Raw genomic sequence first — 12,351 nt, forward strand, 5'->3', positions numbered from 1 at the left:
GCTAGCGCGTGTTTCCTTGATGTAGACCCTATTTTTTCACAGCCTCGCCTTGCAGCGCTAATGAGATGCAAAGAAGGCGTGGCTGTGAAAACAACACATGTTAATATCGTGAAGGCAGCTTCGCGATATTAACAAGGAGGTGCAGCGATAAAAAAAATCGCGCTACCTCAGCCTTAACTCAGGAATTTAACGTCTGTTAAATTCCTGACTAAGGCATACTTTTAATGGGATATGGATTATGCTGATAGGACCACAGGGTCCTATCAGCAATGTTATCGCTGTTTTCAATGGAACATCGCTGGAAAACCAGCGATGTTCCATTGAAAACACCGCTATCGCTGAAATATTATCGCCATAGCGCTATGCATTGTAAATATAGCGTTATCATGGCGATAATATTTATTGATAGCCGGAGATAATATTTCTGTCGCTATGTACGGCCAGCGATAATTGTCGCTGGCCGTTGATAATATGCCCCATAGTTCGCAACTCGGAGAATCACATCATGATTCACAGGTGGGGGAAATTTTCGAAAGGCAAGATGTATGTGAGATAGTGAAATATCTACTAGGGTGGTTGATTTTACACCATCCTGTCACTGTGATCATATGTGTGATCTTGTCATAGTGATGCAGGGAGGTCTGCTGCAGGGCTGGTGGCCTAAAAAAATGCAGGGAACCAGAACAAACCTATCCGTTTGTTGGTATTCACAAATATTTCTTGTTTCCCATCCTGGAAAAAAGTGTAAAGCTACTCATGTTAAGGGCAGGAGTGAGCACCTTTCCAGGAAAGAAACACCCACATATGTCGGGAGGGGGAAGTTCTTGGTTGGGGGAAAGAGTGTCCTCAAATGGAAAAATGAAAATGTGATATGAGCAAAGGGTATGTTTCTGCATGGATGTAAATGTTATCCCATTGGGCGTATTCCTAGAAGTGTGTCACACCATTTGGGAATTCTCCTACATTTGGAAAAATACTAGTGGAAACTAAATTGTGTGATGTCTAACACGTTTAGCCTTACTTTGTATACAGGAGCCCACAAGTTTACCAGACAAACCCTGAGATCTGCCTTAAACCACATGTCGGTGCAGACTGCTTGGTGAATAAGAATTTATGATACGTTTGAAGCTGGATGACGTGTTTTAAGGATGGATCTTATACATGTCCTTGGGAAAGTTCTTGAGGTACATTTTGAAGTTTCAAAGTTTGCCACTAGGGATGTAAAGTTGACCTGGGAAGAGTTTGCGGAGTTCCGCTATGCGGAACTCTGCAAAGTGACCAAAAACTCTGCCACACTACAGGGAGTTCCGCAAGTCGCAGAGTGCGTTAGGTCGTGCCGTTCAGGTTGATTTTTAGCTCCGGGTGTTTGTCCCGTGCTGGAAAATCCACGCAAACGGCACCATGCACAGCGCAATAGAGTGCTGCTTCTTCCTTATGCTCAAGTAGTTCTTCTACGCAATCGGCAACTTCTTCAAAGCGAACGGATGGTTTCTCAACCGGAGTGGTCGCGACCATCCGCGACCACCCGCATTGAAAAATCTCGCTGGGAGGTGATCTAGCATTGGGTTTTCCACGCTTGCACTCCCACCTTACCGTTGGTGATCACGAGCGAGGAAAAAATTCTTCTACATAGAGCAGAGTTTTTTGGAACTCTGCATGCTCCACAAACTCCACGAACGGAGCAAAGTTCACCCCCCCACACCTAATGTAAAGTAAGGTAAGTCGTATAAGACAAAGGTTTACCTTATTGCTAAAGTAAGAGCTCTGCAGCTATTTTTGCATCGTTTGTAGTACACCACACAAACAGTGCAAAACACTGCCCCAGCACTATACTACTCAAACAAAAGAGTTTGCTCTTCCAAGCACAATTTCTGTAATTCTCCCACTCTGACTCATGACCCCTTTTCACAGATCACTTTTAGCCTCATTCTGAGTGACATGCAAAAATGTGGCGCAAATTGGACAGGTAAATAGGTTAGGGTATGAAACCGTGACGGTTTTTGCACCTGATTAAGAGGTTTTTTTTCCTCGTGCATTGAGTAGTTTTACTGCACAGAAATACCTTTAGTACATTGTTGTGTGCATGCAAATCTTTCATGGTATTAATACCTGCTACCTGGAGGTAATTCCATGAGAAAATGACTGGAGACAGAGTGCATGATGTGCAGAATTTGTGACTTTATACCTAGCGAGGCGCTCAGAGACAGGCTGTTGATGCATTAAAAGACATCATAAGGCTTATGGGATTTGTGCATTTTTACCCTTCCAGATCCACAGTTTATTCATAATCAAGAAAATATAAGCCAAGGCGGTGCCTTTGAGAGGAATGGAGGCATCAAAAGATCTGCATCGTGTTGATTTAATGGTTAGCAATTCCAAATGAAATGCTCCAATCAATTCTTACATTATTCCAGTGCTTACCAACAGCCAGATTGGATTCCGGGGCAAATGTACTTGAGCATCGGTAAGTGCAACAGGGTGGGAGAGGATGTGGCGCAGCGGCCAGAGCTGCCGACTTGGGCGCTGAGTATATGGGTTTGAGTCTTGGCGTTGGCGCAACATCCTGTGACTCCCAGCAAATCACTTGATCTCCCAGTGCCCATGGAAGCGCCTGGATACTCTCAAGGGTGATTAGCCGCGCTATAATAAGTCTATTAACTTACAAGGACCAGGTCTTTCAGCCCTCAGATCCAAGATGAATAGGAAGCCAAGAAACAACAGGTGTGCCAAGAAAGGCCGTGGCCATGTACAACCCATCCGCTGCACCAACTGTGCTCGCTGTCTGCCCAAGGATAAAGCAATCAAGAAGTTTGTCATCCAGAACATTGTTGAGGTGGCAGCTGCAAGGGACATCTCTGAAGCCAGTGTCTTTGAATCATACATGCTGCCCAAACAGTATGTGAAGCTGCACTACTGCGTCAGTTGTACCATCCACAGCAAGGTCGTCAGGAATGGTTCCCGTGAGGCCCGCAAGGACCGTACCCCTCTACCCAGGTTTAGGCCTGCGGTACATTTACCTATACAGGGCCAGTCTCCCCGTGCTCCACTGAAGCCCATGTGAGAATGATAGCTCTGTACAGATTTCTGAAATAAAAAGTAACACCAAGCGATTAAAAAAAAACAAAAAACTTACAAGGACCAGAATGTGCAAAACGATGCGAGCAAACAGTGATCTGCCACAGATCTGTTCAAACTACTTTGAAGTTGACAACAGAAAAATTGTCATTTCAAGCAAGGATTTTTTTCGCGGGCCAGTTCGTAAAAATGTTGCCCTTCGACATGAAAATACGGCATTATATCCTAAACTGCTTCCGTTTTTCCAATAACTTTTTTCAAAGCTTTTTCTCAACGTAAACGCTCAGGCTTGTGCTATAAAACTACTTCTAAGAAGGTGCTTTTGCACCAAATATGCTGATATTCAGAGATCCTTTGTAAGAAAGTACAGCACTGGCCCATTTAATTTCTATTTTAATTGAATTCCCCCTCCTTCCGAACAGTAAGGGCAATTCATGTGATTGGTACTGGTTTCCTCCCCTTCCTTACTTTTTCTTAGGGGCCGATTCCGATCCGGGTTGGAAAGCACTCCGACCGAGTCGGATCCGGAGTGTTTTCTGACCGAGCCGGACCCCTACAGTCCGACTGAGCGAGTACGATGCGCACGTATGCTGTCGGACTCGGTTCGGTCGGACTCCCATAGAAGTCAATGGGAGCCAGTTGTACGACGCGTACATGCGCTCCCATTGACTGAATGGGTACGTCTCGAACAAGTGCACCCCCTACAGTGGGTACGCATTGGTGCCATCAGCGCCATACATGCCTGTGTGGGGGAGACCCATGGGTCTCCCCCTGTGTGCGAGTCGTACGGCTGCGGATGTCGGGGTGTCCGACGCGGAACCCGAAGTCCGACTCTGGGAGCTTTTGCGAGCCGGACACTCTAGCTCGCACAGGCTGTCCGACGCGTGCATCGTACTGGCTCGGTCGTGAATCGCATCCGTTGCACGCCACAGTTAGCTTACGACCGAGACGTACGGAGCGGTTCGGTCCCGGAAACGATTTGGTCGGTGAATTTCATGTAGCTTGCATCGTACTGGCTCGCTCGTACAGCTGTACGAGTCGGGCGGAAAACACGTATACGGCTCGTAGTTTTGAAGGACTGGGTTATTCTAAGACCCAGCGGTGCCAGGGGACAACACCTGAAACCTTCGTGGGTTACCTGTTCTGGCGTACAAAACACAGAGACACGGGACACTTCCAGCGACGTCAAAGATCAGCGTTTATTTACTGCAGGGATACAGAAATCACAAGAAGTACACAACATGTAGGTTCTCGGAGACTGCTTCGAATTGCAAAAGTGGATCGCTCCTTTTATACACGTTTTTGCCACTGCACAGCATGGCAAACAAAGGTTACAACTCAGTTCCCACAATAAACTTCAAAAGAGTCGTATTCATGTTTCAGGAGGCCGGAACATAATTACAGCAGCATTGCCGGTTCCCGACTGTAAAAACATATCATCCCCACAGTTAAACACATTTCATTCTGACCGTAAACACATTAAGAGAAAGGACAAAAACAGATGCAAAGAAAGAACAAGGATGCACGACAGATTAGAAAAGAGTGTTGGGAGTAATAACGGAAACTTGATAACAGAATCAAAGACCTCGTGCCCAATGCATGCACGACTGAAACAATAGACTAGCACGGCAAGATGAGCCTCGAGCGGGGCCATCTGCCTTCGTCGTGTCATTTCCCCTATCATAAAAGTCACCCTCAAAGGAACACGTGTCCCTAGTGTAAGCTTGGGAGTCCCAGGGTCACAGAGCGGACAAAGTCCGTTCGCTGGCTACTTGAGGGCAAGAAACAAAATGGATGCCGCATCTAAAATGGAACCCGAGGGTTCGGATGGACAAACCCAAAAATGAGACGAACCATCCGTGGCTGCATAGCGAAACTGCGTACACCCACTAAACTCGTCATTTGCGGTTCGTAGACACCGAACTCATCCATATTTGACAACACTCAAAAAGTGTCGTTCCGTCTCGCACGGAACCTCAGACGCTCCTTTTGCCCTCATGTAGGCAAGCACTACTCAAGATCGGAATCGATTTCAATATTCATCAGATCGTTCAGCTGCTGCTGGAACATCATTCTATCCATCAATGTCTCCTTGGTAACAGATGGCCGTCTTATACACGTTGTAGCACAAAGACCACATAAGGCAGGACCACACTGTACACAAAGACAACACGTGAATAGAAACGTTACAACAACCCCTACGATCATCAGAATCTTCCAACCCCAAGTTGACATCAAACCCCAAAACCATCCTAGAAGTGTCCAATTACCTTCGTCCACGTGTATGGACTCGGAAATCTTGTGCAACTTTGAGATGGCTTGGTAGACAGTTGAAGCATTGTCAGGAATGAAAATGCAACAACTCGAATGAATAACTTTACACACACCACCTCTATCTGCGAGAACAACATCTAGAACCATCCGGTTCTGCAACGTCATGAGTCTATCCGCCTGAAGTTCAGCTGTTAAATTACCAAGAGCACTCGCAGTAATATTAGCAGTCGACTCGACTACACGGGTCAACTGTCTTAGGTTCCTACTATTAACCATAGGTCCCCAAAACGGCAAGAAACCCTTAAAGAAATCTCCTGCTTCTTGACCGGCAGTATCCTCTTTGCTAATAACGCCTCTCACAACTCTAGTCTTGTGATAGTCTGAGGCAACTGTAAAAGTCGGTGGTAAAAGATTCGCAATATAACAGGTACCCGAGAAATCACGGGGTAACCATGTATATGCGCGTTCATAACATACAAAATAAGTGCCCTTAGCAGTCAGAAAAACAGGGGAAGAGAGCATCGGTAGGACATACGTGTCAGTACAAGCACTGTTCCCAAGTTGTGCTCTCGGATTTCGACCCAAACCTTTCAAGCAGAAATTACCGAGGTGTGGTACAATCCATATTGGGGACGAACTCTTGAGCTGTCTATCACCCACTGACGTACTATACTCGGCCTCACTCAGATCCTTATAGGCTTGCACCTCTTCATCTGGGATAAGCGATGCATCAAAAACATCTCTATCTAAATCCGCAATCGCTATCGCCAAAGGCTTGTGGTACGGACCAGGACCAAAGTTGACAGAGCGTGGCTCTCGACTGGGGTAGGAATCTAGTGCACTACGAAACATAGTTTGGAATGCTCAAGCTGACCCTTGGGAACTATAAGGAAGGACCAGATACGGAATACCCCTATCCATGGTATGTGGCATTAACCCACACACCCAACAGTTGGTAGTATTCATCACCAACTGATGCTGATGTAGGAGTTGAACGAAGGAGTTATTCATAAATTCCGCACGTCTAACCTGTTCGTGTTGAGGCAGGGGATGAAAAGAATGTGGGGAAACAGTGGTAATGGAGCTTAGTTTAGGAGAAAGAGTAGGTGAAACAGAAGGTAACAACAACTGTATTCCAAAATACACTCCACCCACCAATAACATAGACACAGTCAAAAACAGTAGGAATACCTGAAACAGAAAACATTTTGTTCGTGCAATCTTATGCAATTCTGATCTCTGCGCCGACATCCTTTCTACTTCCAACAGCTTAGAGAATGCCATCCTCTACAAACCGTCCGTGACGTACTTGACGCACTCTGTTCCGAGTAGCAATTATCAACTCCCAGGAGTTCCCAGGAATCGAAAAAAGTAACTGACCTAGTGTCAGAAACCTGCTAAACAGAAAGGAGTACCCGCACGGCCCTACGGTAACCCGGATGGTAGGTTTTCTCAAAACGTTCAGTTTTAATACAAATCTCTTAGCAGTGAAAAGCACATAAAAACTCAAAAAGAAAGGATGTAATTGTCCATAATGTTCATAGCACCAGAAAAGGGGAAGAAATATTATAAAACTAATTTTTATTAGTCCTTGCTACGTGGACGAAGGAAGTATCGACTTCTTCCAGGTCGAGTCTGCTCTACAAACAATTGTTCAGCTGGCGCAACAGTGTTCGATGAAGTGGACGACGATTCAGACCTTGGGTTCTCTGCTACTGATGACTCCACAAGTGTGTTTGGCAGCGACAAATTGTCTCCTACAGGTTGAGCATCACTAAATGGCACAAAGCTTAAAGGGGTCTCAGTTTCCGTTGCCGCAATCCCAGTTCTCACCCAACCGTCTGTTGGTGAGGGGATCGGTACCTTTTTCGCGTGGCCGGCGTGAACCCAGTTCTTCCTGCCTTCCAATCGAACCGCAGTCCTCGTTGTTAACAAGACTTGAAAGGGTCCCACAAATCTTGGCTCCAAGTTACGTTTTCGACCAAAATTTCGGGTAACGACCCAATCGCCTGGCCGGAGCTGATGTCTAGGACCCTCTGTCTGCGCCGGTAGAGCTTCAAAAACCTGTTGGTGAATTAATCTCAGTTTAGTGGTCAAATCATTAAGGTAATCAATTAGCATTGGATACTCAAGACTATCAAAGGCCTTAGGTCTCGGGACTCCCCAAATATTCGCAGGGCGGCCGAACACAATCTCATATGGGCTAAGCCCGACTCGAGAGTGTACAGTCGCTCTGGTTGATAGGAGAGCCAGAGGCAAGGCATCAGGCCATGATAGACCAGTCGTAGCTTGTATCTTTGCAAGTTTCAGCTTCAGGGTACCATTGTACCCTTCAACTAAACCCGCTGCCTGAGGATGATTAGCGCTATGGAATTTCTGACGAATTCCAAGGCCCTTACACACACTCTGCATCACACTTCCCACAAACTCACTTCCATTATCCGACCACACAATCCGTGGCATTCCATACCGAGGAAAGTATTCCTTCAGCAGGATTTTCGCTGTGGACAGGGCAGTATTATCCTTAAGAGGATAGGCCTCAATCCATCTGGAGAACGCACACACAACCACAACTAAAACATACTTCAGATTATTGCATCTCTCCATATGGATAAAGTCCAGTTGGATAACCTCAAAGGGACAAACAGGGGGAGCAAAATGACCAGGTGGAGTGGGGGTGCCCTTGCCAGGATTGTGCATCAAACACACCATGCAATTCTTAACCACTCTCTCAGCACACTTAGTAATACCCTCATTCTTCCATACAGGGGACAAGAACTTGCATATCCCTTTTGCACTAATATGTGACAAACCGTGAGCCATCGTCACAACAGCTAATACATACGCATCTGGTAACATCCACCTCTGACGTTCCGTCAAGTCAACCCAACAACCATGCATATCCAACTTTCCCGTACTTTCTTTCCACTTGGTCTTTTCAGCTTCAGTGGCCTCATTCTGAATTGCCTTCACACTTTCAACAGTGTCTTCACACATACCAGTTTCCGTCGGCCATCTCGCTAAACTTGTCACATACATTCGGGTTGTAAGATTCTTAGCCGTTTCCTTAGCAATCTCGTCCGCAAATGCATTACCACGACCAACATCATCCGTCACTTTCCGATGTGCACTACATTTAACAATCGCCACCTGTTTAGGCAAGGTAAGTGCATCCAAAAGATCATTCACGAGCTGCCCGTGTTGGATCTTCGTACCATGCGATGTCATAAATCCTCTTTCTCTCCACAGTCTTCCAAAACTGTGCGCAACGCCGAATGCGTACTGACTGTCGGTAAACACATTCACTCGCTTTCCCTTAGACAAAACACATGCTCTTGTCAATGCAATCAACTCTGCCGCTTGCGCTGAGTTCTGATTCAATCTGGCAGTTTCCACAATCGTGCTCAACGTCACTACAGCATACGCAGTCGTCACATCGCCATTCGGCAATTTAGAGCAGGAACCATCAACATACAAAGTACCATCGGGATCTGTCAACGGAGTGTTTTTCAGGTCCACACGACCCTTTGTTTCTTCCTCAGTTCGTAAATAACAATCATGTGGTGGTACATCATCTGATTCCATATTAGTCGGCAACAATGTCGCCGGATTCAGTACATTACAACGCTTGATCTGTATATGACTTGCCAAAAGGGTCAGCTCATACCCAGACAACCTTGCGCTCGTCAAATGTTGAGTTTTTGTACGATTCAGGAGAGTGTCAACTGCATGCGGAACCATCACTATGAGCATATTATCCATGACAAGACCTGCGGATTGTCGAATAGACGCCGCAGCTGCCGCCGTCGCCCTCAAGCAACTCGGCAACGCTCTAGCTACCGGGTCTAAGGTCGAGGAAAAATATGCACACGGGCGCTGCTTGCCACCAAATTGTTGCATTAAAACACTCAACGCACAACCTTCCCTCTCGTGGACGTATAGTGTAAATGGCTTGCTGTAATCAGGAGTACCTAACACAGGAGCCGAACACAACGCATCACGTAAGTCAGAAAAACTTTTCTGACATTCATCCGTCCATGGCAAAGGAGTCGAAACATCCTTGCACGTGAGAGCTATCAATGGCTTCGTTAACAGTGAAAAATTTGGAATCCACTGTCTGCAGTATGACGTGATACCCAGAAAGGCACGCACATCTCTCTGAGTCGTCGGCACAGTCATTCGAGCAATTGCTGCGATTCTTTCAGGGGTCAACCTTCTTCCCGCCTTTGACAATAAGTGACCTAGGTAGGTTACTTCTTGACAACAATATTGCAATTTAGAAGGTGACACTTTGTGATGTAAGTCACATAGATGCTGTAACAGTGACACAGTAGCAGTCTTGCAAATTTGTTCAGTGTCTGCAGCTACCAACAGATCGTCAACGTACTGAATCAAGGCCGCACCAGTTGGCAGCACAAATGCATCAAGTTGACTCTTAAGAGCTTGACTGTAGATCGATGGACTCTCACAGTAGCCCTGAGGTGCACGTTTGAACCGGAAGCTACGACCACCTAATGAGAAACCGAACAAATCTCGACTTTCCTCAGCAATCGGAATGCTGAAGAACGCATTCTTCAGATCGATTACCGAGAACCATGATGCAGAGGCCGGAATCAGAGTCAGTAAAGCTGTAATGTCGGGCACCACAGGAAACTGTGGGACAACAATTTTGTTTACCTCCCGTAAGTCAATGACTAGACGGTACACAGGAGGCTTGGAGGGATCAGTTCGCTTCAAAATAGGCAACACAGGACTATTACACACGTTACCTCGTGTTTCCTCAATAACATCTTTATTGATCAAATCGTAAATTATCGCTAATAGTGCCCGCTCACCATCAAGGGAGATACGATACTGGGGTATGCGCGGTAATCGCGCGTTGAATTTCAATTGAACAACATAAGGTAGTATATCCAGCAGGCCCACATCATTGGGACCTGTCGCCCACAAAGAAGCCGGAAGAGAACTCAATTCCGGTGGGAGCTTATCGATCGACAGATACATAGGGGAGATCACTCTCTGACCCAATGTAAGCTCCACTCCCGTAGGAGAGCAGTACAAAGTCGCATGTAACCGTTTCAACAAGTCCAAGCCCAAAAGATTCTCACCACAACCTGTAGTCAAAATCAAAGGAGCTTCTAACTCATGAGCCTCAATCGTAAGGGGCAAGGGACTAGAAACTGGATTGCGAACGGGGCGCCAGAGAATCCAACGGAAACATTCGTTAAGCCAGACAAAGGCGCGCCAGGGAGTTTCGAATGCATGATGGAACTTTTCGCTGCACTAGTGTCCAACAGAAAAGGCTCAACGACGCCCAATGTGGCAACCGCGACATAAGGCCCTCTCTGATCAACCGGAACTGATACTTCTCCCTTCCTCTGTCTATGGCTGTCCTAGGTGATACCGTCCGCATCAACATCATGCTCGACATAATAGTCATCCACATGATACTGTGCAGATCAACCAGACGAGAGATCGCGTCGATCGAAACAATTCTGCGAGTCCGAGGAAGTGGCAAGACGCTCGGTCTGATTCTGAGTAACACCGCGACCTCTACCACGTGAAGCTTGTTGAGGACCACTACGACCTCCTCGAGCCGACACACCATTGTTCCTGTCACGTAGAACTGGACAATTAAACTTCAAATGGCCCTCTCCTCGACAATATGCATATTGATTATACCCCAACACAAAGCGAGGTGCGGAAGAGTCATTGCGAGCCTGCGATCTAAAAAACTGCGATTGTGATCGATTTGGCTGTTGCGAGTCATTGTAATTCGAGCGCGGGGGATACGCTTGCTGCAATAAGACCTTAGTTTTAAGATCCTTCATTTTCTTATCTGCCCGTTCGCTTTCTTCCTTCTCTCTGTTTTCGTAGTATTGGGCCGTGGCCAATATCTGAGCAGTGGTAGAAACAGCCCACGAACTCTCAGAATTCTTCAACTTGTTGCTGAGTTCGGGCAACAAGTTCGATACAAATTTATCAACGAACAACCGCTGACCACCTTCCGAACTCATGTCCTGACCACTATGATCAACAAACGCCTCCTCAAATCTCGTAAAGAAGTCGGAGACACTCTCATCCCTCTTTTGCTTGCACGCGGACAACTTGTCCCAATTAACGCGCATTGCTGGCATAAGTGTTTTCATAAGAGTAATTATCCTCTGGGGCAAATCCACAATAAGCTGTTCGGGTTTAGCCCCACCAACTTGCTGGGCATCTGCCGCCGCAAGGGCAGCCCAGTCACCGCCTAACTCAGCCACGTGATTCTCATGACGAATTTTCGCCCAAATCGGTTGAGGCACTACATTGCCAAACAGCATGTCAATATCGGCAAGATTCATAACAGTAGCATCCACTAGTTGGGACAACTCCTTATAATAACCTGCAGGATTTTTACGTGGATCGGGCAAAGTTTGCTTCACCTGCAAAACTTCTGATCGCTTCCAAGGGAGGTGTATCCAAACTCTCTGAAAACGTCCTGGGACAGCAGGATTAGCATTAGGATCACCTGGCATCCATACTGGGGTAACTTCCCGCATAGGATACTGACCAGGTTTTGCCATCCACTCTTCAGTCTCGTCTTTAAACAATGCTCGAGGTTGCACTGTACATCGAAAGGATAACAGGCGTTCTAGAGCACCTCGAACCTTATCACCTACAATCACACCAGTTGTAAATTGATGCTGGAGCTCAGAAACCTCAGACGGTACATTATCGACCACATCATGATCCCACTCTTCCCTCAACAATTTACACATTTCCTCAAACACGAATCGTTGTGTGGGCGCATTAAACTGGGAAAATGTTTCAAACACTATACGCGAAGTGTACTTAACAGGATTACGAATCCATTTACGCGCCATTTTTACCAATGACTCACGTTCCCTACCATCAGGAATCTGACTGCGCCTCTGGGCGACATCAGAAAGAGTCGATCCAAGTATTGGCCCAAAAAGCGGAGAATAAAGAGTAGCAACAGCATTTAGGAGACGGCTACGG

The sequence above is a fragment of the Triturus cristatus genome, chromosome 8 (genome assembly GCF_964204655.1).
Source record: "Triturus cristatus chromosome 8, aTriCri1.1, whole genome shotgun sequence".
In the NCBI taxonomy this organism is placed as follows: Eukaryota; Metazoa; Chordata; class Amphibia; order Caudata; family Salamandridae; genus Triturus; species Triturus cristatus.